The sequence below is a fragment of the Colius striatus genome, chromosome W, assembly GCF_028858725.1.
Source record: "Colius striatus isolate bColStr4 chromosome W, bColStr4.1.hap1, whole genome shotgun sequence".
NCBI lineage: Eukaryota > Metazoa > Chordata > Aves > Coliiformes > Coliidae > Colius > Colius striatus.
The window spans coordinates 15,114,597-15,142,151 of NC_084789.1; the positions used below are offsets into that span (position 1 = coordinate 15,114,597).

At 48.2% G+C, this 27,555-nt stretch overlaps 2 long non-coding RNA genes across 2 annotated transcripts; both read left to right on the plus strand.

Moving 5' to 3' along the window:
• The first annotated feature begins 8,916 nt into the window (after nt 1–8,916).
• Nucleotides 8,917–11,456, plus strand: LOC133628497 (uncharacterized). Its single transcript, XR_009820725.1, has 3 exons — nt 8,917–9,130; nt 10,708–10,781; nt 11,443–11,456. It is a non-coding gene; the product is annotated as an uncharacterized LOC133628497 (long non-coding RNA).
• LOC133628498 (uncharacterized) lies at nt 11,450–11,768 on the plus strand. Its single transcript, XR_009820726.1, has 2 exons — nt 11,450–11,539; nt 11,609–11,768. It is a non-coding gene; the product is annotated as an uncharacterized LOC133628498 (long non-coding RNA).
• The last annotated feature ends 15,787 nt before the right edge of the window (nt 11,769–27,555 follow it).

The window sequence follows — 27,555 nt, forward strand, 5'->3', positions numbered from 1 at the left end:
GGCTCTATCCTGTCCCACCTCTTGCCCAGCACCAGCTTACTTGGGGGATGAGGGAGGTTGGAGAGACAGCCAACAGTGCTGGGGGAGCACTGCTAAACAGTAGCCAAAACATTGGTGTGTTATCAAGCCCCTTCTAGCTACACCTACAAAGCACAGGACCTGTGCAAGCATATTTAAGAAAGGGCAAAAGGCTGTTGGGCAGGTATTTCCCTGCTGCCCGCGCAGCCGGCAGGTGAGTATTTCCTGAAGGAACTTTTTCATCCTCTTTTTTTTCTTTTGTTGTTTCCCCCTGTCCTGTTGAGGAGGAGCATTGAGAGAGCAGCTGGGTGGGCCCTGGCAGCCGGCCAAGATCAACCCCTCCCAAAGAGTAAAAGGCACATTCCTCCATGTAGAAGTTGAAGGGGGTCCATGCTTTAAAGAATGATAGTGACTGGGGTAGGCACAGGACATTTTGGAGATAGGAAAGTTGGGAAATATCTGTGGATTGAGTCACTTTATGGGGTGGGGGGGGGAATGTCAAGAGGAAAAAGCCTTCTTTCTGAGCAAGGAGAGGTTCTTGTGTGAAGAAGGACCTAGACTCCATTCTTTTTTTCACTTGGTAATAAAAATGACACCTGGAACTCCTGTGTGGAGAGGGATGAAAATGTGCGGAGCCTGTTGGATGCTTTGTATGTGCATGTTGGAAACCCAGGAATGAATGGCTGTAAAGAGGTCACGGAGTAGATGTGAGCTTGGTTAACTGAGTCTTGGTAAATTGATTAAAACAGCCTTAGAGAAGGCAATGCCTTGAGATGTGAAGGGTAAAAGGACAATAAGTAAGGCTGGAGATTGCTGAAGACGACGGGAGACAAGCCCACCCTGTAGTGCAACAAGTCTCAACTTTATTTGCAAAGATACAACTCTTTTATAGATACAATAATGAGGCTCATACATATTGCAAAAGCTAAGCTCATCATTGGTTCCCAGTTAGATGGAAACTTCGCCCTTGTTTCAACATACTCCAGATACTTGTGGCTGCTTAACCCAAACTAAGCTCCTGCTTTCTCATCCTGTTATCATACAACTCTCTTGCTCTCACATCCTTGAGCAAGAGTCCAATATCCTATCGCTTAATGCTTACTGCCTAACCAGCTGTATTCTATCATGTCCTCTTTCCTCTAGCCAAGTCTCCACAAAACTCCCCACATTTACCCCGTTTTCTCTTTGGAAAATGATATTAGCCTGCCACATCCTCTCAAATGTTCTTTCTGTTGTCCGTTGAATACAATTTATAAAACAGGGAAACACTAACAATACAAATAGAACAATACCCATAAAGCCAATTCCATACATTATAACATTTCGCAACCAAGGGCCTATTCCCCATCCCTTAAGCCATCCTTCAAGTCCTAATCCCTTTTCTTGTTTCAACTGATGTAATCCCTGTTGAAGTTCTTTCAGTTTGGCATGTATCGAGGTGGAATGGTCCGACAGGTTCATACAACACATGCCCTCAAATTCTTCACATTCATGTCCGTGGGCTAATAATAAAAAGTCTATGGCAGCTCTATTTTGTAACACCGCATGATTTACACTTTGAACGTCAGCTGTTAACATATCAATCATTTCTGAAGTTTTATTTAACTCATCTTTAGTCCAACATCCTAACTGTTTAGCCAAGTTCATGGCCTTATTGGCTGCTCCTCCTGGCAAAAAGGGTGGCAACTATGACTTGCTTCAGTTCACTCCAAAATCGTGGGGGACCAATATCAGTACAATCAAACTCATAATAACTACGTTTTTTGCGGGAGCTATTATTATGGTCAGCAAGCTGCATCAGCGTGGTTAAGTTAGGGTGGAATAAAGAGAGTTTCCCCAAATAACAGGGTCCACCCGGGGGATTTACTGGTATTCCGTTCCAGGCCCTTTCTCCACAGATTAAAAATATTCCCGTGGGCAATTTCTTCGGTGATGTAATACTAGAGACATTACATCTGGAATACAATTGCTTAAATACCGTTCCTGACTTCAAAGAAGAGTCTAAGGTGGCCCAATATTTTTGATTTCTATTAAAGTCATGGATATCCAGTGGCATAAAACTTATCCAATTTTCCCCCAGTTCCATTAGTACCAAAGCTTGCATTGGCACTTCCAAACAAGTCTGTTTCCTCAGGGGGTGAGGCTAATGTGGTATTAAGGGACTTAATTATCTCACATTGACGTTTCCCATCATCATCCCGTGATCATCGCTAATTGTGTTCAGCCCCGTCCTATTACACAAGGTGTTATTGTCTACTAGTCCACAAAATCCCTCCGGATTCCACACAGGCAATCCTATCAAACAGGTTTTAAAAGGATTAGTAACCCCTCCCAAACTAAGACAAAGAGATGATTGACCAGTTTGATTAGCAAAGGTTATCCAAATATTATCTAGGCTGATTAAAATGCGTCAAGCTGTTAGCAATTATAGTTACACTAAAAGCTATGGTTATAACAAAACACCTCATTATTATTCATTAAGTTCACTGTCTTTTTGTTATATAACCTTCAGTCTTTTGATTGTTAGCCGGTCCTCCAATGACCGCAAGACGAGGGTGTATTTATTCTCCAATCTCTTCCTGACCTTTTTCGTCAGATGGTTTGATCTCCGCAGCTTCAAGGACAGCTCTTGTCCACCTGGCTGGCACCCAAATGGATCCTGTGGGAGAGTCAACACACAAATACCCACGTCCCCGGTATAATACTTTGGCCGGAGGCTGCCATATCCCTGTTTTAGGGTCACGATATTTAACCCATATTTCTTTCTTTCTCTCCTTTTGTGCCTTTGGATTATGATGTATTATTACAGGTGGTAGCTTCTGTTCCCCAAACACACACAGGTGGTTCATAACAAACAAGGCCTTTAACAATTTCATATGCGGATCTTTAACATCCCCATATTTACCAAGATATCTTTTTAGAGTCCCATTAGCTCTTTCTATTATGGCCTGTCCTGTGGGGGAATGGGGAATCCCTGCTACATGTTTAACTCCCCATTGCCTCATAAACTGTTCTATGCTTCTACTTATATAGGCCGGCCCATTGTCTGTCTTTATTTTCTGAGGAATTCCCATTATTGCAAAACAACTATATAAATGACGCTCCACATGTATGGCCCTCTCCCCTATCTGTGCTGTTGCCCAAACGAATTTGCTCCATGTGTCTATGGTTACATGCACATATTTTAGTCTTCCAAACTCTGCCACATGAGTGACATCCATCTGCCAAACTTCAACCCCTTGTTTACACCATGTGCTCACATCTGCCACCACCAGCACCTCCTCTCACTCCACCCCGTGCCCACCTCTTCTGTACCTTCCACCTCTCACGTTACAACCCGAGATCTTCCGGACGCCTACCACATCTCCCCCTCCTTATGCTCGATGACTCCAGTGTCCTGTGGCACGGGCTGATACATAACGTGTCTGCCCAGCACATATGCTAGCTGAGCCAATTGCAGGAAGATATGATCAGGTGCTAGTCGTGTTCCACTTCACTATTCAATCTTGACTCCATCTTGATCTGCATCATGGCGAGCACTCCGAGAAACACGTCAATCTGCAAGAGAGACTCAGTAGACCGTTATATCTTCTACGCCCCATGCTCTCCCCCTCCCTAAGACGGTTGAGCTGTACTTTTAAAGTAGTGTGAGTGCATTTAACGACCGCCTGTCTCTGGCTAGTGTGAGGGATACCGTGGCTCAGTGCATGGGGATAGCTGGTATGTCCATGACCCCTCCGGGCAGCCCGCTCCACTGTTTTTAATAACTCAAATTTTACTAACAAGCATCAGACCTCCATAATCAGCAGCAAAGCTAGCGTGTTTATAGTACTTCTAATTGGTCCTTTCTCTAAAAGCCAGCTGTAGTTTTCTGTGACAAGCCTTGCAGTTTCACACGCTGCCTCAGCCTCCTCCTTGCTCGAAGTTGTTATCTTGTATGTATTTTTGCTTCTTCGTTTCTCACAGTCGAGAGCAGCTCAAGGTCAATCTGCACATTAGTTTAGCAACTCATGCCTGGTAAGCTTCTTCTTATCCACTGAAAAAACCCCACACCTGACAAAGTTATTATACTTGCGCTAAAGGTAAAATCTCTAGCAGGTCTATGTTGCAAAGTTGTATGGCTAATACTACTTACATTACTAATCAAGTCTTCTAATGTCATTGAGGTTTGGTTGCTTTGTTTGCTAGGCCAGTATCCTAATTTGCATAGCTGAGTTAATAAAGCAGATACTCCTACACCTGGAGCAAATATACTAGTTGCTATTATTGCTGAGGGAGACCAAAGGTAACATGGTCATCACATTCGCTAGTAAATGCATGCACAAATTGTTTTGGACAATGATGTTTCTAAATCATTGTGTGATTAGGCATCAAGATCGTCAGTTGTCCCAAACTGCATGGTCCCCTTTGTAATCTCGAGGGTATTCCAGGCCATGCCTGGTCCCCACAGATCAGAAAAATTCCCTTTGGTAACTGTACAGGCACAAGACTAGACCTGGATCTTTTTGGTGAAGTATAATTGCACCAAGATGTTGTGTTCTTATACACGCCCAGGGTGGGATCCACATTCTGTCCCAAATGTTTTGGTATTGCTGGTAAAATTAAACATAACACAAAAATCCATCTTTATACATCCCAATAATTCTAACTCCTCTGGCTCTGTTGTCATTATTGGCAACCATGAAATGAGAAAATCACAGTTGTCAACTTTGCCATTACCCTTAACTAAGGGATTTGGTTTTAATGCATTTGGTACAGGCCATTGTGCCACATCTGATGGAACTCCCACCAAACAGGTAGAAAAAGGATTATCTGGAGTGGTCATTGATAAACATATTGTAGACTGATTGATTGCTTTGGCCAGTGTAAGCCACATGTTTTGCTTGGGTTGTTGAAATTGCCTAAAACCATTTACCACAATCACTTAAAGCATCAACAGTATGACAAAATCCATTTTTTTACTCCTGATCAAAAAAAAAAAAAAACCCTTCACCAATGAGTCTAAAACCTAAACCACCTTTTAGCTTCTCAATGTCAAAATGTTCTGTTCTTCCAAGTTCCATTCCTGACACCTAAAACACCTTAGAAAGTTTCCACTGTAAGAAAACTACTATTCGTCACCACATTTACAGCAAAATGCATAACATAACTACCAACAGTTTTTACACTCTTTGAGGCAAGGGATTGAGGATGGAAAGGACGAGCCCAGCGGTCCGTGAGGGCTGGGGCCGGCCGTGTCGGCGCGCGGTGTATGGGGGGGCACTCCGGAGACACTGACCGGGCGCGGGAAGCGGCTGCGCGGCGGCGGCTGCGGATGGAAGGGGCGGGGGGGGGTCTGGCTCACTCCGTGCCGGCCCTGGCGCCGGCGGCGCAGTCGGTATTACTCTCTCCCGTGTTTTCTTTTTCTTCCCTCTCGTGCCCGATGGTGCCCAGTCTAACATGGGGTCGCGCTCCCCCACTCTCCTCTGATCATCCTGCGCTGCACCCCCGCCCGACTCCGCCCACTTGGCATTCCCCTGCAAGTCGGCCCAGGGGTAACTCGGCGGGCTGGGCTCGAATGGGAAGCAGCTCTCCCGCGGGGGCTCTGCTCCGAAGCCCCTTCGCCTCTCTGACTTTGTAAAAACTCTTGTGTAGAGAACTTTTTTCTTTACTCCGCGTAGCCGCACCACCCCCCGTCTCCTCACCAGACTCCGTCTTCTAGCTCTCATTTCTGCCACTCCTCCACATAGATCACTCATCTTCGGTGGCCAACGAGGCGGCTGACTTTTCCCCTTTGTCCCGCCTCCATTTCCGTCAGGCGCCAACTTTGGCGGATCGTGGGGTGGCTGACTTTTCTCTTTTCTCGGTATCATCCGCCTCAGCGCCGCTCCCGGCACTACTCTCGGTGCTGCTCCCGGCGCTGCTCTCGGCGCCTCTCCCGCCACTGCTCCCGGCATCTCTCCCGGCGCCTCTCCCGGCGCTACTCTCGGCGCCTCTCTCGGCACTAATGTCGGTGCCTCTCCCGGCGCTTCTCTCGGCGCTACACGCTCTACACGCGGTGGGGGGGAGCATTACTTTTGAGACGGTAGGAGCCAGCGGGGTGGATTGGAACCAGTCACGCTCATAGTTTTTATTCTTACTCTGTGCTGCTGATGCGTGCTCAGCAGCCTTCTTTTCTGCCTGATGTTGCAACAACTCATTGTGCACTATCCTCCAAAGCTTCCCTAACTTTTCAGCTATCTCATCGTCCTCCAGGGTAGCTTCCCACAGCAAATCCCCAAATTTACGCCATTCGCTCAATTCATGCACTGTATGTGGATTCTGAAACACTCCCTTAGCATATCCATAAGCTAACAACCCTGGTAGGTCTTTTTGCAGATCTATACCCTTTATCTGCCGCTTCTGCAAGAATGCAGTAAATAAATCATATGCCGCTTGCCTTTCCATACCTATTATTGTCAGCGCGCTGTTGCAGCCCTTCAAGGTCCGGCAGCACGTATCGGCCGGGCTCGTCTATACGGTCACCCAGGGCACGGCGTGTTCCCAATTTTCATGCTTATTGCCGTCCTTGCTGCATAGGACCCGAACCCCTTCGTCGCTCCGCCGTGGCGCCCAGTCGGTATATCACGTCCTTCGTGTATCACGTCGGGGTCACCATTTGCTGAAGACGACAGGAGACAAGCCCACCCTGTAGTGCAACAAGTCTCAACTTTATTTGCAAAGATACAGCTCTTTTATAGATACAATAATCAGGCTCATACATATTGCAAAAGCTAAGCTCATCGTTGGTTCCCAGTTAGATGCAAACCTCGCCCTGGTTTCAACATACTCCAGATACTTGTGGCTGCTTAACCCAAACTAAGCTCCTGCTTTCTCATCCTATTATCGTACAGATCTCTTACTCTCACATCCTTGAGCAAGAGTCCAATATCCTGTCGCTTAATGCTTACTGCCTAACCAGCTGTATTCTATCATGTCCTCTTTCCTCTAGCCAAGTCTCCACAAAACTCCCCACAGGAGATGTAGTTCCCACCCCTTTCGTTGGGAAGGATGGGGACCGAATGTTGATTTGACTGAAGCACAGGTACCAATCCGTCTTCTGTAACTGAAATTTCAGTAGCAAAGGAGCCCCAAAACTGAGAATTGGGCCCCAGAGAGGCTTTTGATACTGTCCAGGTTTCCCCTAGCAATGACCTCAGAGCTCTGAGGGAGATACTGAAGGGCATGGGGGCCCAGGTGGTGTTCTCCTCAATCCTGCCAGGGTGAGGGGAAAGGGTGGGAGGAGGGCATTGATAATGGGGGTCAATAATTGGCTGTGGAGCTGGTGCTGACGAGAGGGTTTTGGGTTCTGTGACCCTGTTTGTGGATCAGCATATGCTTGGGAGAGAGGGGATCCACCTCCCTAAGCGGGACAAAGGTGTTTTTGCCAGTAGGAAAGCTGACCTCATTAGGAGGGCTTTAAGAAGAAGGAGGGGGAGGGAGAGAATAACCAGCAGCCCTGAGAGGCAGTGACAAACAGGGTCGCTGAGCAAAGGGCGGGTGGTCATGTGACAGGAAGGGATGGCAAAATCAACAAAACAGGACTTAAGCAGGCTCACCTCCAGAATACACATGTAAGCAAAGGCAGTGGCTATGAGGCACCGTTGTCATGGCAAAATCCCCCAAAGCCTTTTCTGGGGAGTCAACACACTGGGATCCCTCTCTGAAGTGCCCGTACAGTAACGCGTGCAGTATGGGGAATAAGCATGAGCAGAATAAGCATGAGACGTGGTGGGGTGGGGTGGCTCCCGTGACTCATTAGGAAGGAGAGGCTGGGAAGATGAGGATTAAAGGGAAGATGGGTAAGGGTAGCCTTGTAGTGGGTGGCCACCCGACCAGGAAGAACAAGCGGATGAGGCCCTCTACAGACAGACAGGAGCAGCCTCGCCTTCGCAGGCCCTGGTCCTTACGGGGGACTTCAACCACCCCAATCAATATCTGCTGGAAGGACAGCACTGCAGGGCATAATGCAATCTAGGAGGTTCCTGGAGTGCATCAATGACAGCTTCCTCCCCCAAGTGATGGAGGAGCCAAGCAGGAGAGGTGTTCCTACTGACAATCAAGGAGGGGCTCGTTGGGGATGTAAAGGTCAAAGGCAGCCTTGGTTGCAGTGACCATGAGACAGCGGAGCTCAGGATCCCGAGAGGAGGGTAAAAAGTAAGCTCACAACCTTGGACGTTCAGGAGAGATGACTGTGGCCGAAGCGCCCATTTACCGTCCAGACGACTTTCTGTAGAGAAGTCTGTTGCCTACCAGCAGCTCGCATTCGTGTCGTCACCGAGAGGCAGCCGAGCCTGGTGAACCCGACAGATTATCTATCATCCTCTATTTTTCTGAAAGCCTCCTACCCAGCTTAGCGCAAATCCTATCTTGACCTGCCCTCCAGCACTCAGGTCGCCAGTGGTGAACGCGGGCTAAGTATTTTATTTTCTCCCAGGAAGCGTGGAGCTTAGAAATGTCTTCGTTCCCTGAAGTGGGGCTTTTGGGGAACAATTTTGAGCATCTTCTGTTGCTTCTGCAAAATGTTATGAAAAGTTAAGGGCTGCGCTGCCCTGCCCTGCCCTGGCAAAAGCAGTCGTTTGACTGGAGGGAGCAGCACCAAAGAGCTACAAGCACGTTTGGGGTGGACTTGATGCGGTAATAAAGAACAAGAAACGGTACTTCTAGCTACGGCGGCCTCTTCTGAGACCTCGTGTCCTGGCCAGGAGTTCGCGGCGCTACACAGCGCAGATCCGTCCGCGGACTCGCCGAATGTGTTCTCTCCCCGCCTCCAGGTTGGATCCCTCCGCGCGCCGGGGACACGCAAACTCCCTGCGCGCCGGTAGGCACCGGGTCGACGAGGGGCGGGGACAAGCGAAAACGACAGGCGGGACAGCCAATGGAGACGCAGGATCGGCCGGCGGCCATCTGGCGGCCCAATGGACGCCGCCGAGGGCCTGACCGAGTGGAGGAAGCGAGGGGGCAACAAAGGGCCTTGTAGTGGTTGACGAGATCATCGGGGTGCGAGCCGCGCGGCCCGGTGGCGCCGGTACCGTCTTCGGAACGATCATCGTCCAGGCGCTTCCCCGCCAACGTCACCTACGAGGACGAGGAGGTAGCCGCGGCTTTGCTCTACGCGCGCTTCCTCTTCCCTTGTCCCCGTCCCCCTTGCCCCCGCGCTCGCAGGCACTCTGAGCCGAGGACCCGCGTTGCGCGGTGCCCGGCAGCGCGGCAGGGAAGGTTGGCGGCGTTGCGGCGGGTGACCCTGTGGAGGGACTGGGGACGGACGGACGGGGCCTCTCTGGGTTGCGGCGCTCTCTGCTGCACCATCCCTAAAACATCGCGCTTTTTCCGTGTGCCCCCCACTCCCGCCACCTTTTCCACGGTTGCCGCGGCGCGTACTGGGTTGTTGGTGCTGCCCTGCTCGCCTCGGTTCCCAGCCCCACCGTGTCGTGTGTGCGCGCGCTCGCGCGTAGAGGAGAGCCTGTGAAGGTAAGGCACTTTGCGGCAGCCGCAGACGTTTTCCGCGTGATATCCCTTTGGCACTGCAACTCGCGCCAAGTTTGCTGCCGAGGGACGGGAGCGGTCCTACCTCGTGTAGAATGAAAGTCCTGTAATGTTAGATTAAGCACCCGCAGGCGGTCTGCTGGGCGATTCCAAGTGGATGGATGGATGGATGGATGGATGGATGGATGGATGGAAACAGTGAACGTCCGAGTAGTGACCGTCATGAGTTAGTTCTGCATAGGAGAAATGCAAGTCTTGGTGCGCCTCGTAATAGCATTATAGAGTTTTCACCGTTCTGCTGTGCCAGGCTTTTGTTTTGAACCCCTAAACTGTTTTATCAAGTCAAACAATTACAGCTTTTATTCTTTTTCTCGGCGGGCGGAGCGGGGGGGGGGAAGTAGAAATCGATCATCCTGCAGGCTGCAAAAGCTTCCCAGATGCTGTTTCTGTGGTGAAGTGGGACCATGATAACATGCATGCTTGCAAGATTCATGGATGCTGGTGCACCAGAACTGGAGTGAGCTGCTTACACTGTAGGGGAAAAAAAAATGCAGCCATTTCCCAACCAGTGTTTACTTTGAGTTAGTATTTTGTATGATTTTGTTATTAAAATGCTGAAGATTAACAGTTAGGGATGTCTTCTGCGTTTGAAGGTGGGGTTTGCGTGCAGTATAGAAGACGGCCTCGTGCTATGCACTTGCAGGCTTGCTGTGACTATGCTGTTGTTCAGTACTTGGTCTCCTGCCATACCATGGAAAATGAGTGGCTGCTGATCTTCCGCTTCACTAAGCTGTTGGCTGATTCAGTTAAGCTGTTTGTTTCCTGCCTCTGTGTGGGCCACGTCAAATAGAAAAACTGCTTAGGAAACGATCACCCCAAATTCAAACGTACTGGAGGTCACTAATCTGAAAGTACGGGCCTGTCTCCTTGCCCCCATTATCTTGCACGCTGAGTCTCGCTTCCAAAGGGGGCTCTGTGAATGTACTTTGTGTACAGAAAATATTCATATTGCGTAAGAAAAAGCAATGTTTTGGCTTGTGTTTGGGGCCTCTGGTAACCTGCTTCCGTACGAGTTCAGTGGGACATGTTGAATTGCTGAAGCTATTACCTTTCTCTGAAGCCAATTGCGTTTTAACGATTTACTCTTCCTCTGGGGCTTTGTGTTCCTCGATCTTTCACCCCAAGCTCTGAAGCGTTTCCTAGTCATGCCTAAGGAGCCAATTATCAGGTGGCCTGAAGCAGAAGATTCTGGTGAATCTGTAAGTACTGCCGAAGCTTTCTGTACACTAAACCGTACCTGTAACTAGTCCCTAATTTCCCAGACTCTTTCCCATCCGCCCTTTCCCTCTTGATAGGGCACAGTAGGCTATCTTGGGGGATGGGGGGGTCTCTGTGATTGCCTCTAGCTTGTAATGGGATAGAGCTTTTTGACTAAAAATAGTGATATAAAGCAATGCTCATCCCTGGGTATGTACTTCTGGTGCAAACCAGAATTGCCTATGTTGCCTGAAGATATAATGGGGGCTTTAACCTGGAGACAAACTTAGCTTCTGTGGCTGTTTTGTAGTTCCTTGCTGTCTGTCTTGAAAAAAATTGCATAGCTCCCCCCCCCCCCCCCCCCCATTTCACCTCCCCCCTTCCCCGCCATAGTGTGTCCAGTCGCACTTTGTAGCCTTGCTTGGAAAAGGACATTTGCAGGCAGCAGCACAGACAGTAATTTGAAGCACAATGTTTGAATTGCTAGGAATTGGCTACCTGGTTTCTCTGGGTGGTTCTCTGCTCTTGTTCATTCCCTTCCTGCCCTCTTCCCTCTGTGTGTAGCATTTCATTTTATTCTATTTTATTTTATTCTATTCTATTCTATTTTATTTTATTTCATTTTATTTTATTTCATTTATGGTTTTGTACTTCTTTCTCCAGCTTCTTGGGCATTTAATGATTGTTGGCAAGGAGCGTGCTGCTCACCTGGGCCTGACCAATGGATTCCGGAAGATTGTGAATGAAGGGTCCGAGGATGGTCAGTCTGTGTATCATGTACGTCTACGTCAGTTGGGCTGGCCGCCTGGCTAAGAGTTTTTCACCGCAGGAGTTGCTGCACATGTACACGTCACCACTGCATGGATTTCGACTGTTGCCCGTCAATCTAGCCTCTGTCGATGTCTGATTTTTCTGTGACGCGTGTCTGTGGAAGGTAATAAAAGCTTTGAGCAGCAGTTGCACAATAAAGATCGAGCATGGGGATATCATCTCTGTCTCGTGTGTCTTACTGAGGGTAATAGTTCTGCAAGTTACAGTGGAGTCTCCTGGGAGCGTAAGTATGCGGAATGTTTCATTCTGTTAACAGCGTTCTATAGATAGATAATGATTTACCCAGTCATCTGAAGCGTGACGCTGGAACCGCTTAGCAGTCTCCCGCGTCTTGTAGGGAGCAAACCCTTAGCTTTTTGGAAGTGGCACGCAAATGTACATAAATCCAGTGGAGGCTGTTGCTAAAACTTGAGGAAATTCCGTACGTGACGCTACAGGCATGCCATGCTGGGTGGTTTCGGCAGAGTGCAACGTGTTGGAAGCATTCAAAACCTGTTGGAGCACTTTATTGATGTCTATGTGATGAGGCCCCGTTGAGGTGAGGAGGGATATGGTGGGAGAAAAGGATGGGTCTGAAGTGCAGCTGGGGTTCTTCTGTAGTAGAGCGGACTGTCTCTTTCGTCAATTTGGGTTGACTGTTCTGGCTCTATCCTGTCCCACCTCTTGCCCAGCACCAGCTTACTTGGGGGATGAGGGAGGTTGGAGAGACAGCCAACAGTGCTGGGGGAGCACTGCTAAACAGTAGCCAAAACATTGGTGTGTTATCAAGCCCCTTCTAGCTACACCTACAAAGCACAGGACCTGTGCAAGCATATTTAAGAAAGGGCAAAAGGCTGTTGGGCAGGTATTTCCCTGCTGCCCGCGCAGCCGGCAGGTGAGTATTTCCTGAAGGAACTTTTTCATCCTCTTTTTTTTCTTTTGTTGTTTCCCCCTGTCCTGTTGAGGAGGAGCATTGAGAGAGCAGCTGGGTGGGCCCTGGCAGCCGGCCAAGATCAACCCCTCCCAAAGAGTAAAAGGCACATTCCTCCATGTAGAAGTTGAAGGGGGTCCATGCTTTAAAGAATGATAGTGACTGGGGTAGGCACAGGACATTTTGGAGATAGGAAAGTTGGGAAATATCTGTGGATTGAGTCACTTTAGGGGGTGGGGGGGGAATGTCAAGAGGAAAAAGCCTTCTTTCTGAGCAAGGAGAGGTTCTTGTGTGAAGAAGGACCTAGACTCCATTCTTTTTTTCACTTGGTAATAAAAATGACACCTGGAACTCCTGTGTGGAGAGGGATGAAAATGTGCGGAGCCTGTTGGATGCTTTGTATGTGCATGTTGGAAACCCAGGAATGAATGGCTGTAAAGAGGTCACGGAGTAGATGTGAGCTTGGTTAACTGAGTCTTGGTAAATTGATTAAAACAGCCTTAGAGAAGGCAATGCCTTGAGATGTGAAGGGTAAAAGGACAATAAGTAAGGCTGGAGATTGCTGAAGACGACGGGAGACAAGCCCACCCTGTAGTGCAACAAGTCTCAACTTTATTTGCAAAGATACAACTCTTTTATAGATACAATAATCAGGCTCATACATATTGCAAAAGCTAAGCTCATCATTGGTTCCCAGTTAGATGGAAACTTCGCCCTTGTTTTAACATACTCCAGATACTTGTGGCTGCTTAACCCAAACTAAGCTCCTGCTTTCTCATCCTGTTATCATACAACTCTCTTGCTCTCACATCCTTGAGCAAGAGTCCAATATCCTATCGCTTAATGCTTACTGCCTAACCAGCTGTATTCTATCATGTCCTCTTTCCTCTAGCCAAGTCTCCACAAAACTCCCCACATTTACCCCGTTTTCTCTTTGGAAAATGATATTAGCCTGCCACATCCTCTCAAATGTTCTTTCTATTGTCCGTTGAATACAATTTATAAAACAGGGAAACACTAACAATACAAATAGAACAATACCCATAAAGCCAATTCCATACATTATAACATTTCGCAACCAAGGGCCTATTCCCCATCCCTTAAGCCATCCTTCAAGTCCTAATCCCTTTTCTTGTTTCAACTGATGTAATCCCTGTTGAAGTTCTTTCAGTTTGGCATGTATCGAGGTGGAATGGTCCGACAGGTTCATACAACACATGCCCTCAAATTCTTCACATTCATGTCCGTGGGCTAATAATAAAAAGTCTATGGCAGCTCTATTTTGTAACACCGCATGATTTACACTTTGAACATCAGCTGTTAACATATCAATCATTTCTGAAGTTTTATTTAACTCATCTTTAGTCCAACATCCTAACTGTTTAGCCAAGTTCATGGCCTTATTGGCTGCTCCTCCTGGCAAAAAGGGTGGCAACTATGACTTGCTTCAGTTCACTCCAAAATCGTGGGGGACCAATATCAGTACAATCAAACTCATAATAACTACGTTTTTTGCGGGAGCTATTATTATGGTCAGCAAGCTGCATCAGCGTGGTTAAGTTAGGGTGGAATAAAGAGAGTTTCCCCAAATAACAGGGTCCACCCGGGGGATTTACTGGTATTCCGTTCCAGGCCCTTTCTCCACAGATTAAAAATATTCCCGTGGGCAATTTCTTCGGTGATGTAATACTAGAGACATTACATCTGGAATACAATTGCTTAAATACCGTTTCTGACTTCAAAGAAGAGTCTAAGGTGGCCCAATATTTTTGATTTCTATTAAAGTCATGGATATCCAGTGGCATAAAACTTATCCAATTTTCCCCCAGTTCCATTAGTACCAAAGCTTGCATTGGCACTTCCAAACAAGTCTGTTTCCTCAGGGGGTGAGGCTAATGTGGTATTAAGGGACTTAATTATCTCACATTGACGTTTCCCATCATCATCCCGTGATCATCGCTAATTGTGTTCAGCCCCGTCCTATTACACAAGGTGTTATTGTCTACTAGTCCACAAAATCCCTCCGGATTCCACACAGGCAATCCTATCAAACAGGTTTTAAAAGGATTAGTAACCCCTCCCAAACTAAGACAAAGAGATGATTGACCAGTTTGATTAGCAAAGGTTATCCAAATATTATCTCTAGGCTGATTAAAATGCGTCAAGCTGTTAGCAATTATAGTTACACTAAAAGCTATGGTTATAACAAAACACCTCATTATTATTCATTAAGTTCACTGTCTTTTTGTTATATAACCTTCAGTCTTTTGATTGTTAGCCGGTCCTCCAATGACCGCAAGACGAGGGTGTATTTATTCTCCAATCTCTTCCTGACCTTTTTCGTCAGATGGTTTGATCTCCGCAGCTTCAAGGACAGCTCTTGTCCACCTGGCTGGCACCCAAATGGATCCTGTGGGAGAGTCAACACACAAATACCCACGTCCCCGGTATAATACTTTGGCCGGAGGCTGCCATATCCCTGTTTTAGGGTCACGATATTTAACCCATATTTCTTTCTTTCTCTCCTTTTGTGCCTTTGGATTATGATGTATTATTACAGGTGGTAGCTTCTGTTCCCCAAACACACACAGGTGGTTCATAACAAATAAGGCCTTTAACAATTTCATATGCGGATCTTTAACATCCCCATATTTACCAAGATATCTTTTTAGAGTCCCATTAGCTCTTTCTATTATGGCCTGTCCTGTGGGGGAATGGGGAATCCCTGCTACATGTTTAACTCCCCATTGCCTCATAAACTGTTCTATGCTTCTACTTATATAGGCCGGCCCATTGTCTGTCTTTATTTTCTGAGGAATTCCCATTATTGCAAAACAACTATATAAATGACGCTCCACATGTATGGCCCTCTCCCCTATCTGTGCTGTTGCCCAAACGAATTTGCTCCATGTGTCTATGGTTACATGCACATATTTTAGTCTTCCAAACTCTGCCACATGAGTGACATCCATCTGCCAAACTTCAACCCCTTGTTTACACCATGTGCTCACATCTGCCACCACCAGCACCTCCTCTCACTCCACCCCGTGCCCACCTCTTCTGTACCTTCCACCTCTCACGTTACAACCCGAGATCTTCCGGACGCCTACCACATCTCCCCCTCCTTATGCTCGATGACTCCAGTGTCCTGTGGCACGGGCTGATACATAACGTGTCTGCCCAGCACATATGCTAGCTGAGCCAATTGCAGGAAGATATGATCAGGTGCTGGTCGTGTTCCACTTCACTATTCAATCTTGACTCCATCTTGATCTGCATCACGGCGAGCACTCCGAGAAACACGTCAATCTGCAAGAGAGACTCAGTAGACCGTTATATCTTCTACGCCCCATGCTCTCCCCCTCCCTAAGACGGTTGAGCTGTACTTTTAAAGTAGTGTGAGTGCATTTAACGACCGCCTGTCTCTGGCTAGTGTGAGGGATACCGTGGCTCAGTGCATGGGGATAGCTGGTATGTCCATGACCCCTCCGGGCAGCCCGCTCCACTGTTTTTAATAACTCAAATTTTACTAACAAGCATCAGACCTCCATAATCAGCAGCAAAGCTAGCGTGTTTATAGTACTTCTAATTGGTCCTTTCTCTAAAAGCCAGCTGTAGTTTTCTGTGACAAGCCTTGCAGTTTCACATGCTGCCTCAGCCTCCTCCTTGCTCGAAGTTGTTATCTCGTATGTATTTTTGCTTCTTCGTTTCTCACAGTCGAGAGCAGCTCAAGGTCAATCTGCACATTAGTTTAGCAACTCATGCCTGGTAAGCTTCTTCTTATCCACTGAAAAAACCCCACACCTGACAAAGTTATTATACTTGCGCTAAAGGTAAAATCTCTAGCAGGTCTATGTTGCAAAGTTGTATGGCTAATACTACTTACATTACTAATCAAGTCTTCTAATGTCATTGAGGTTTGGTTGCTTTGTTTGCTAGGCCAGTATCCTAATTTGCATAGCTGAGTTAATAAAGCAGATACTCCTACACCTGGAGCAAATATACTAGTTGCTATTATTGCTGAGGGAGACCAAAGGTAACATGGTCATCACATTCGCTAGTAAATGCATGCACAAATTGTTTTGGACAATGATGTTTCTAAATCATTGTGTGATTAGGCATCAAGATCGTCAGTTGTCCCAAACTGCATGGTCCCCTTTGTAATCTCGAGGGTATTCCAGGCCATGCCTGGTCCCCACAGATCAGAAAAATTCCCTTTGGTAACTGTACAGGCACAAGACTAGACCTGGATCTTTTTGGTGAAGTATAATTGCACCAAGATGTTGTGTTCTTATACACGCCCAGGGTGGGATCCACATTCTGTCCCAAATGTTTTGGTATTGCTGGTAAAATTAAACATAACACAAAAATCCATCTTTATACATCCCAATAATTCTAACTCCTCTGGCTCTGTTGTCATTATTGGCAACCATGAAATGAGAAAATCACAGTTGTCAACTTTGCCATTACCCTTAACTAAGGGATTTGGTTTTAATGCATTTGGTACAGGCCATTGTGCCACATCTGATGGAACTCCCACCAAACAGGTAGAAAAAGGATTATCTGGAGTGGTCATTGATAAACATATTGTAGACTGATTGATTGCTTTGGCCAGTGTAAGCCACATGTTTTGCTTGGGTTGTTGAAATTGCCTAAAACCATTTACCACAATCACTTAAAGCATCAACAGTATGACAAAATCCATTTTTTTACTCCTGATCAAAAAAAAAAAAACCCTTCACCAATGAGTCTAAAACCTAAACCACCTTTTAGCTTCTCAATGTCTGTTCTTCCAAGTTCCATTCCTGACACCTAAAACACCTTAGAAAGTTTCCACTGTAAGAAAACTACTATTCGTCACCACATTTACAGCAAAATGCATAACATAACTACCAACAGTTTTTACACTCTTTGAGGCAAGGGATTGAGGATGGAAAGGACGAGCCCAGCGGTCCGTGAGGGCTGGGGCCGGCCGTGTCGGCGCGCGGTGTATGGGGGGGCACTCCGGAGACACTGACCGGGCGCGGGAAGCGGCTGCGCGGCGGCGGCTGCGGATGGAAGGGGCGGGGGGGGTCTGGCTCACTCCGTGCCGGCCCTGGCGCCGGCGGCGCAGTCGGTATTACTCTCTCCCGTGTTTTCTTTTTCTTCCCTCTCGTGCCCGATGGTGCCCAGTCTAACATGGGGTCGCGCTCCCCCACTCTCCTCTGATCATCCTGCGCTGCACCCCCGCCCGACTCCGCCCACTTGGCATTCCCCTGCAAGTCGGCCCAGGGGTAACTCGGCGGGCTGGGCTCGAATGGGAAGCAGCTCTCCCGCGGGGGCTCTGCTCCGAAGCCCCTTCGCCTCTCTGACTTTGTAAAAACTCTTGTGTAGAGAACTTTTTTCTTTACTCCGCGTAGCCGCACCACCCCCCGTCTCCTCACCAGACTCCGTCTTCTAGCTCTCATTTCTGCCACTCCTCCACATAGATCACTCATCTTCGGTGGCCAACGAGGCGGCTGACTTTTCCCCTTTGTCCCGCCTCCATTTCCGTCAGGCGCCAACTTTGGCGGATCGTGGGGTGGCTGACTTTTCTCTTTTCTCGGTATCATCCGCCTCAGCGCCGCTCCCGGCACTACTCTCGGTGCTGCTCCCGGCGCTGCTCTCGGCGCCTCTCCCGCCACTGCTCCCGGCATCTCTCCCGGCGCCTCTCCCGGCGCTACTCTCGGCGCCTCTCTCGGCACTAATGTCGGTGCCTCTCCCGGCGCTTCTCTCGGCGCTACACGCTCTACACGCGGTGGGGGGGAGCATTACTTTTGAGACGGTAGGAGCCAGCGGGGTGGATTGGAACCAGTCACGCTCATAGTTTTTATTCTTACTCTGTGCTGCTGATGCGTGCTCAGCAGCCTTCTTTTCTGCCTGATGTTGCAACAACTCATTGTGCACTATCCTCCAAAGCTTCCCTAACTTTTCAGCTATCTCATCGTCCTCCAGGGTAGCTTCCCACAGCAAATCCCCAAATTTACGCCATTCGCTCAATTCATGCACTGTATGTGGATTCTGAAACACTCCCTTAGCATACCCATAAGCTAACAACCCTGGTAGGTCTTTTTGCAGATCTATACCCTTTATCTGCCGCTTCTGCAAGAATGCAGTAAATAAATCATATGCCGCTTGCCTTTCCATACCTATTATTGTCAGCGCGCTGTTGCAGCCCTTCAAGGTCCAGCGGCACGTATCGGCCGGGCTCGTCTATACGGTCACCCAGGGCACGGCGTGTTCCCAATTTTCATGCTTATTGCCGTCCTTGCTGCATAGGACCCGAACCCCTTCGTCGCTCCGCCGTGGCGCCCAGTCGGTATATCACGTCCTTCGTGTATCACGTCGGGGTCACCATTTGCTGAAGACGACAGGAGACAAGCCCACCCTGTAGTGCAACAAGTCTCAACTTTATTTGCAAAGATACAGCTCTTTTATAGATACAATAATCAGGCTCATACATATTGCAAAAGCTAAGCTCATCGTTGGTTCCCAGTTAGATGCAAACCTCGCCCTGGTTTCAACATACTCCAGATACTTGTGGCTGCTTAACCCAAACTAAGCTCCTGCTTTCTCATCCTATTATCGTACAGATCTCTTACTCTCACATCCTTGAGCAAGAGTCCAATATCCTGTCGCTTAATGCTTACTGCCTAACCAGCTGTATTCTATCATGTCCTCTTTCCTCTAGCCAAGTCTCCACAAAACTCCCCACAGGAGATGTAGTTCCCACCCCTTTCGTTGGGAAGGATGGGGACCGAATGTTGATTTGACTGAAGCACAGGTACCAATCCGTCTTCTGTAACTGAAATTTCAGTAGCAAAGGAGCCCCAAAACTGAGAATTGGGCCCCAGAGAGGCTTTTGATACTGTCCAGGTTTCCCCTAGCAATGACCTCAGAGCTCTGAGGGAGATAGTGAAGGGCATGGGGGCCCAGGTGGTGTTCTCCTCAATCCTGCCAGGGTGAGGGGAAAGGGTGGGAGGAGGGCATTGATAATGGGGGTCAATAATTGGCTGTGGAGCTGGTGCTGACGAGAGGGTTTTGGGTTCTGTGACCCTGTTTGTGGATCAGCATATGCTTGGGAGAGAGGGGATCCACCTCCCTAAGCGGGACAAAGGTGTTTTTGCCAGTAGGAAAGCTGACCTCATTAGGAGGGCTTTAAGAAGAAGGAGGGGGAGGGAGAGAATAACCAGCAGCCCTGAGAGGCAGTGACAAACAGGGTCGCTGAGCAAAGGGCGGGTGGTCATGTGACAGGAAGGGATGGCAAAATCAACAAAACAGGACTTAAGCAGGCTCACCTCCAGAATACACATGTAAGCAAAGGCAGTGGCTATGAGGCACCGTTGTCATGGCAAAATCCCCCAAAGCCTTTTCTGGGGAGTCAACACACTGGGATCCCTCTCTGAAGTGCCCGTACAGTAACGCGTGCAGTATGGGGAATAAGCATGAGCAGAATAAGCATGAGACGTGGTGGGGTGGGGTGGCTCCCGTGACTCATTAGGAAGGAGAGGCTGGGAAGATGAGGATTAAAGGGAAGATGGGTAAGGGTAGCCTTGTAGTGGGTGGCCACCCGACCAGGAAGAACAAGCGGATGAGGCCCTCTACAGACAGACAGGAGCAGCCTCGCCTTCGCAGGCCCTGGTCCTTACGGGGGACTTCAACCACCCCAATCAATATCTGCTGGAAGGACAGCACTGCAGGGCATAATGCAATCTAGGAGGTTCCTGGAGTGCATCAATGACAGCTTCCTCCCCCAAGTGATGGAGGAGCCAAGCAGGAGAGGTGTTCCTACTGACAATCAAGGAGGGGCTCGTTGGGGATGTAAAGGTCAAAGGCAGCCTTGGTTGCAGTGACCATGAGACAGCGGAGCTCAGGATCCCGAGAGGAGGGTAAAAAGTAAGCTCACAACCTTGGACGTTCAGGAGAGATGACTGTGGCCGAAGCGCCCATTTACCGTCCAGACGACTTTCTGTAGAGAAGTCTGTTGCCTACCAGCAGCTCGCATTCGTGTCGTCACCGAGAGGCAGCCGAGCCTGGTGAACCCGACAGATTATCTATCATCCTCTATTTTTCTGAAAGCCTCCTACCCAGCTTAGCGCAAATCCTATCTTGACCTGCCCTCCAGCACTCAGGTCGCCAGTGGTGAACGCGGGCTAAGTATTTTATTTTCTCCCAGGAAGCGTGGAGCTTAGAAATGTCTTCGTTCCCTGAAGTGGGGCTTTTGGGGAACAATTTTGAGCATCTTCTGTTGCTTCTGCAAAATGTTATGAAAAGTTAAGGGCTGCGCTGCCCTGCCCTGCCCTGGCAAAAGCAGTCGTTTGACTGGAGGGAGCAGCACCAAAGAGCTACAAGCACGTTTGGGGTGGACTTGATGCGGTAATAAAGAACAAGAAACGGTACTTCTAGCTACGGCGGCCTCTTCTGAGACCTCGTGTCCTGGCCAGGAGTTCGCGGCGCTACACAGCGCAGATCCGTCCGCGGACTCGCCGAATGTGTTCTCTCCCCGCCTCCAGGTTGGATCCCTCCGCGCGCCGGGGACACGCAAACTTCCTGCGCGCCGGTAGGCACCGGGTCGACGAGGGGCGGGGACAAGCGAAAATGACAGGCGGGACAGCCAATGGAGACGCAGGATCGGCCGGCGGCCATCTGGCGGCCCAATGGACGCCGCCGAGGGCCTGACCGAGTGGAGGAAGCGAGGGGGCAACAAAGGGCCTTGTAGTGGTTGACGAGATCATCGGGGTGCGAGCCGCGCGGCCCGGTGGCGCCGGTACCGTCTTCGGAACGATCATCGTCCAGGCGCTTCCCCGCCAACGTCACCTACGAGGACGAGGAGGTAGCCGCGGCTTTGCTCTACGCGCGCTTCCTCTTCCCTTGTCCCCGTCCCCCTTGCCCCCGCGCTCGCAGGCACTCTGAGCCGAGGACCGGCGTTGCGCGGTGCCCGGCAGCGCGGCAGGGAAGGTTGGCGGCGTTGCGGCGGGTGACCCTGTGGAGGGACTGGGGACGGACGGACGGGGCCTCTCTGGGTTGCGGCGCTCTCTGCTGCACCATCCCTAAAACATCGCGCTTTTTCCGTGTGCCCCCCACTCCCGCCACCTTTTCCACGGTTGCCGCGGCGCGTACTGGGTTGTTGGTGCTGCCCTGCTCGCCTCGGTTCCCAGCCCCACCGTGTCGTGTGTGCGCGCGCTCGCGCGTAGAGGAGAGCCTGTGAAGGTAAGGCACTTTGCGGCAGCCGCAGACGTTTTCCGCGTGATATCCCTTTGGCACTGCAACTCGCGCCAAGTTTGCTGCCGAGGGACGGGAGCGGTCCTACCTCGTGTAGAATGAAAGTCCTGTAATGTTAGATTAAGCACCCGCAGGCGGTCTGCTGGGCGATTCCAAGTGGATGGATGGATGGATGGATGGATGGATGGAAACAGTGAACGTCCGAGTAGTGACCGTCATGAGTTAGTTCTGCATAGGAGAAATGCAAGTCTTGGTGCGCCTCGTAATAGCATTATAGAGTTTTCACCGCTCTGCTGTGCCAGGCTTTTGTTTTGAACCCCTAAACTGTTTTATCAAGTCAAAGAATTACAGCTTTTATTCTTTTTCTCGGCGGGCGGAGCGGGGGGGGGGGAAGTAGAAATCGATCATCCTGCAGGCTGCAAAAGCTTCCCAGATGCTGTTTCTGTGGTGAAGTGGGACCATGATAACATGTGTGCTTGCAAGGTTCACGGATGCTGGTGCACCAGAACTGGAGTGAGCTGCTTACACTGTAGGGGAAAAAATGCAGCCATTTCCCAACCAGCGTTTACTTTGAGTTAGTATTTTGTATGATTTTGTTATTAAAACGCTGAAGATTAACAGTTAGGGATGTCTTCTGCGTTTGAAGGTGGGGTTTGCGTGCAGTATAGAAGACGGCCTCGTGCTATGCACTTGCAGGCTTGCTGTGACTATGCTGTTGTTCAGTACTTGGTCTCCTGCCATACCATGGAAAATGAGTGGCTGCTGATCTTCCGCTTCACTAAGCTGTTGGCTGATTCAGTTAAGCTGTTTGTTTCCTGCCTCTGTGTGGGCCACGTCAAATAGAAAAACTGCTTAGGAAACGATCACCCCAAATTCAAACGTACTGGAGGTCACTAATCTGAAAGTACGGGCCTGTCTCCTTGCCCCCATTATCTTGCACGCTGAGTCTCGCTTCCAAAGGGGGCTCTGTGAATGTACTTTGTGTACAGAAAATATTCATATTGCGTAAGAAAAAGCAATGTTTTGGCTTGTGTTTGGGGCCTCTGGTAACCTGCTTCCGTACGAGTTCAGTGGGACATGTTGAATTGCTGAAGCTATTACCTTTCTCTGAAGCCAATTGCGTTTTAACGATTTACTCTTCCTCTGGGGCTTTGTGTTCCTCGATCTTTCACCCCAAGCTCTGAAGCGTTTCCTAGTCATGCCTAAGGAGCCAATTATCAGGTGGCCTGAAGCAGAAGATTCTGGTGAATCTGTAAGTACTGCCGAAGCTTTCTGTACACTAAACCGTACCTGTAACTAGTCCCTAATTTCCCAGACTCTTTCCCATCCCCCCTTTCCCTCTTGATAGGGCACAGTAGGCTATCTTGGGGGATGGGGGGGTCTGTGTGGTTGCCTCTAGCTTGTAATGGAGTAGAGCTTTTTGACTAAAAGTTGGGATATAGAGGAATGCTCATCCCTGGGTATGTACTTCCGGTGCAAAACGCGGTGGTGTTTTGCAGCGCAGTCTGATGCCCATCGTCATGGTTTGGAGGAAGAGTAGTAGTACTTCTCTTGACACGGAGAAGAGGGCTTGGGGTTTTTGGCAGGTCAGGGGTAAGGAAGGGCAAAGCTGGTTGAGAGGTGCCGAACCCTTCACTGTTAGCCGTGAAAGCGGAGTTCAAAGACTCTGTATAACCAATGCAAAAGGCAGCCTAAAGGTTCTTTTCCACCAGAATTGCCTATGTTGCCTGAGGATATAATGGGGGCTTTAACCTGGAGACAAACTTAGCTTCTGAGGCACAATGTTTGAATTGCTAGGAATTGACTACCTGGTTTCTCTGGGTGGTTCTCTGCTCTTGTTCATTCCCTTCCTGCCCTCTTCCCTCTGTGTGTGGCATTTCATTTTATTCTATTCTATTCTATTCTATTCTATTCTATTCTATTCTATTCTATTCTATTCTATTCTATTTTATTTCATTTTATTTTATTTCATTTATGGTTTTGTACTTCTTTCTCCAGCTTCTTGGGCATTTAATGATTGTTGGCAAGGAGCGTGCTGCTCACCTGGGACTGACCAATGGATTCCGGAGGATTGTGAATGAAGGGCCCGAGGATGGTCAGTCTGTGTATCATGTTCGTCTACGTCAGTTGGGCTGGCCGCCTGGCTAAGAGTTTTTCACCGCAGGAGTTGCTGCACATGTACACGTCGCCACTGCATGGATTTCGACTGTTGCCCGACAATCTAGCCTCTGTCGATGTCTGATTTTTCTGTGACGCGTGTCTGTGGAAGGTAATAAAAGCTTTGAGCAGCAGTTGCACAATAAAGATCGAGCATGGGGATATCATCTCTGTCTCGTGTGTCTTACTGAGGGTAATAGTTCTGCAAGTTACAGTGGAGTCTCCTGGGAGCGTAAGTATGCGGAATGTTTCGTTCTGTTAACAGCGTTCTATAGATAGATAATGATTTACCCAGTCATCTGAAGCGTGACGCTGGAACCGCTTAGCAGTCTCCCGCGTCTTGTAGGGAGCAAACCCTTAGCTTTTTGGAAGTGGCACGCAAATGTACATATATCCAGTGGAGGCTGTTGCTAAAACTTGAGGAAATCCCGTACGTGATGCTACAGGCATGCCATGCTGGGTGGTTTCGGCAGAGTGCAATGTGTTGGAAGCATCCAAAACCTCTTGGAGCACTTTATCGATGTCTGTGTGATCAGGCCCTGTTGAGGTGAGGAGGGATATGGTGGGAGAAAAGGATGGGTCTGAAGTGCAGCTGGGGTGCTTCTGTAGTAGAGCGGACTGTCTCTTTCGTCACTTTGGGTTGACTGTTCTGGCTCTATCCTGTCCCACCTCTTGCCCAGCACCAGCTTACTTGGGGGGTGGGGGAGGTTGGAGAGACAGCCAACAGTGCTGGGGGAGCACTGCTAAACAGTAGCCAAAACATTGGTGTGTTATCAAGCCCCTTCTAGCTACACCTACAAAGCACAGCACCTGTGCAAGCATATGGGCAAAAGGCTGTTGGGCAGGTATTTCCCTGCTGCCCGCGCAGCTGGCAGGTGAGTATTTCCTGAAGGAACTTTTTCATCCTCTTTTTTTTCTTTTGTTGTTTCCCCCTGTCCTGTTGAGGAGGAGCATTGAGAGAGCAGCTGGGTGGGCCCTGGCAGCCGGCCAAGATCAACCCCTCCCAAAGAGTAAAAGGCACATTCCTCCATGTAGAAGTTGAAGGGGGTCCATGCTTTAAAGAATGATAGTGACTGGGGTAGGCACAGGACATTTTGGAGATAGGAAAGTTGGGAAATATCTGTGGATTGAGTCACTTTAGGGGGTGGGGGGGGAATGTCAAGAGAAAAAAGCCTTCTTTCTGAGCAAGGAGAGGTTCTTGTGTGAAAAAGGACCTAGACTCCATTCTTTTTTTCACTTGGTAATAAAAATGACACCTGGAACTCCTGTGTGCAGAGGGATGATAATGTGCGGAGCCTGTTGGATTCTTTGTGTGTGCGTGTTGGAAACCCAGGAATGAATGGCTGTAAAGAGGTCACGGAGTAGATGTGAGCTTGGTTAACTGAGTCTTGGTAAATTGATTAAAACAGCCTTAGAGAAGGCAATGCCTTGAGATGTGAAGGGTAAAAGGACAATAAGTAAGGCTGGAGATTGCTGAAGAGGACGGGAGACAAGCCCACTCTGATACAATAATCAGGCTCAAACATATTGCGAAAGCTAAGCTCATCATTGGTTCTCAGTTAGATGGAAACTTCGCCCTTTTTTCAACATACTCCAGATACTTGTGGCTGCTTAACCCAAACTAAGCTCCTGCTTTCTCATCCTGTTATCATACAACTCTCTTGCTCTCACATCCTTGAGCAAGAGTCCAATATCCTATCGCTTAATGCTTACTGCCTAACCAGCTGTATTCTATCATGTCCTCTTTCCTCTAGCCAAGTCTCCACAAAACTCCCCACATTTCCCCCGTTTTCTTTTTGGAAAATGATATTAGCCTGCCACATCCTCTCAAATGTTCTTTCTATTGTCCGTTGAATACAATTTATAAAACAGGGAAACACTAACAATACAAATAGGACAATACCCATAAAGCCAATTCCATACATTATAACATTTCGCAACCAAGGGCCTATTCCCCATCCCTTAAGCCATCCTTCAAGTCCTAATCCCTTTTCTTGTTTCAACTGATGTAATCCCTGTTGAAGTTCTTTCAGTTTGGCATGTATCGAGGTGGAATGGTCCGACAGGTTCATACAACACATGCCCTCAAATTCTTCACATTCATGTCCGTGGGCTAATAATAAAAAGTCTATGGCAGCTCTATTTTGTAACACCGCATGATTTACACTTTGAAAGTCAGCTGTTAACATATCAATCATTTCTGAAGTTTTATTTAACTCATCTTTAGTCCAACATCCTAACTGTTTAGCCAAGTTCATGGCCTTATTGGCTGCTCCTCCTGGCAAAAAGGGTGGCAACTATGACTTGCTTCAGTTCACTCCAAAATCGTGGGGGACCAATATCAGTACAATCAAACTCATAATAACTAAGTTTTTTGCGGGAGCTATTATTATGGTCAGCAAGCTGCATCAGCGTGGTTAAGTTAGGGTGGAATAAAGAGAGTTTCCCCAAATAACAGGGTCCACCCGGGGGATTTACTGGTATTCCGTTCCAGGCCCTTTCTCCACAGATTAAAAATATTCCCGTGGGCAATTTCTTCGGTGATGTAATACTAGAGACATTACATCTGGAATACAATTGCTTAAATACCGTTCCTGACTTCAAAGAAGAGTCTAAGGTGGCCCAATATTTTTGATTTCTATTAAAGTCATGGATATCCAGTGGCATAAAACTTATCCAATTTTCCCCCAGTTCCATTAGTACCAAAGCTTGCATTGGCACTTCCAAACAAGTCTGTTTCCTCAGGGGGTGAGGCTAATGTGGTATTAAGGGACTTAATTATCTCACATTGACGTTTCCCATCATCATCCCGTGATCATCGCTAATTGTGTTCAGCCCCATCCTATTACACAAGGTGTTATTGTCTACTAGTCCACAAAATTCCTCCGGATTCCACACGGGCAATCCTATCAAACAGGTTTTAAAAGGATTAGTAACCCCTCCCAAACTAAGACAAAGAGATGATTGACCAGTTTGATTAGCAAAGGTTATCCAAATATTATCTCTAGGCTGATTAAAATGCGTCAAGCTGTTAGCAATTATAGTTACACTAAAAGCTATGGTTATAACAAAACACCTCATTATTATTCATTAAGTTCACTGTCTTTTTGTTATATAACCTTCAGTCTTTTGATTGTTAGCCGGTCCTCCAATGACCGCAAGACGAGGGTGTATTTATTCTCCAATCTCTTCCTGACCTTTTTCGTCAGATGGTTTGATCTCCGCAGCTTCAAGGACAGCTCTTGTCCACCTGGCTGGCACCCAAATGGATCCTGTGGGAGAGTCAACACACAAATACCCACGTCCCCGGTATAATACTTTGGCCGGAGGCTGCCATATCCCTGTTTTAGGGTCACGATATTTAACCCATATTTATTTCTTTCTCTCCTTTTGTGCCTTTGGATTATGATGTATTATTACAGGTGGTAGCTTCTGTTCCCCAAACACACACAGGTGGTTCATAACAAATAAGGCCTTTAACAATTTCATATGTGGATCTTTAACATCCCCATATTTACCAAGATATCTTTTTAGAGTCCCATTAGCTCTTTCTATTATGGCCTGTCCTGTGGGGGAATGGGGAATCCCTGCTACATGTTTAACTCCCCATTGCCTCATAAACTGTTCTATGCTTCTAC